Raw genomic sequence first — 1,511 nt, forward strand, 5'->3', positions numbered from 1 at the left:
TGAAAGGCGTATTTCAAATACTAGAGACTTGTGCTTTGACAAATGAATGCATATATATGTTATAATGTGAAAGTTTTCTGAAGAAAGTCCATCCACAAAAAAGTTATTGAACAATTAAGTTCCCATAGTAAGCCACCACTGAAGCCAATGCGTGTTTATGCGTGCGTGCGTGTGTCTGTGTGTGTGCAAGTACGAATAATTATTGAAATATCAGTTGCTCGAAGCGTTCAGGGGATCTCGTAGCCAAGCAGTCTCGACGAGAGCTTACCTGTTTAGCTGTTTACAAGAATTTCGATTAATTTCTTTCAAGAGTGTCGATATATATTATCGATAAATATTACGTTCAAATGGCTCGCCTCGTAAATTGCTTGTTATTAAAATTAACTTCAATGGATGCAATAAGTATGTATGTATATATAAAGCTACGATGGACCAGATTAGCCAGACCTCATTCGTCCGTCACTCCCATTCGTCTCACTTCTATAACAAACTCGATTATAATTTTAAATTTTAAATTTATAATTTAAATTTTAAATTGAACGACCTGACGTTTTGAAGTCATATCGAGCTGGAATACTAACGATGTCTATATCGTATCTGTCGTTAATCTTGTTTCAACTGTTGTCTCTGTGGACGTGGAGATCAAATGCAGTATGTTGCCCTGCAACCGAACTTTCTTTTCGTATGACCTGTGACGATAAATGTAAAACCATATATCCTGCAATTGAAAGGTCTGGATACTGCAATAAAGATGTGTGTGGAAAAAAACCTCCTCCGCCCTGCTGTATAGATCACAAATGTAGGCAATGTTCTGCAAGCATATGTGGAGGTTTAAACAAGGCTAACCCCTGTTGTGGAACTGGACACTGCAATATTTTCTGCTGCAATTGTTATGGGGATTGTTGGCCTGGAGATCCATATAAGGATTTTTATAAGGTACACGCTGATCGGCTAATCCGCAATTAGCAAATAAATTTAAATAAAAACAAATAAGAAAGCTGTAGTCGAGACTGCTCGACTACGATATGCCCTAAACCATTCGAGCAATTGATATTTTAATAATTCTTTGCGTCTTTCTGCTTACACAAAAAATATACACACTCGTAGACACATATAAGCACGCACGCATAAACACGCATTGAGTGCTGCGTGGGCTTACTATGGGAATTTAATTGTTTAATAACGTTTCTTGTAGATGTACTTTCTTCATGAAACTTTTAGATTGTGATTGTGGTGGGGGCGAATTATAAAAAAATCTAAATTCTATAAAGTACATATGAATTTACATATAAAATTTGGCGACTCTAGCTCTAAAGATGTTGGCTATATAATTAAATCGCTTATTTTCGATAATGCTTTCAATCGATACAAAAAATAGTGGGAAGATTTATCGGTTTTTAGAGGTAAACTCGATATCGGCGCTATATATACGGACTTAAAAAAAAACAAGTAAGAACGTTGCAGTCGGGCGTTACCGACTGCGGAATACTCATTCACATCCCATCAACAAT

The 1,511-nt window shown here is 36.3% G+C and overlaps 1 long non-coding RNA gene across 1 annotated transcript; it reads left to right on the plus strand.

Moving 5' to 3' along the window:
* Window positions 1–242: 242 nt before the first annotated feature.
* Window positions 243–1,035, plus strand: LOC122757524. The gene is made up of 2 exons (XR_006357584.1): window positions 243–651; window positions 732–1,035. It is a non-coding gene; the product is annotated as an uncharacterized LOC122757524 (long non-coding RNA).
* Window positions 1,036–1,511: the final 476 nt, after the last annotated feature.

Source organism: Drosophila mojavensis, unplaced genomic scaffold (genome assembly GCF_018153725.1).
Source record: "Drosophila mojavensis isolate 15081-1352.22 unplaced genomic scaffold, ASM1815372v1 contig_74, whole genome shotgun sequence".
Taxonomy (NCBI): domain Eukaryota; kingdom Metazoa; phylum Arthropoda; class Insecta; order Diptera; family Drosophilidae; genus Drosophila; species Drosophila mojavensis.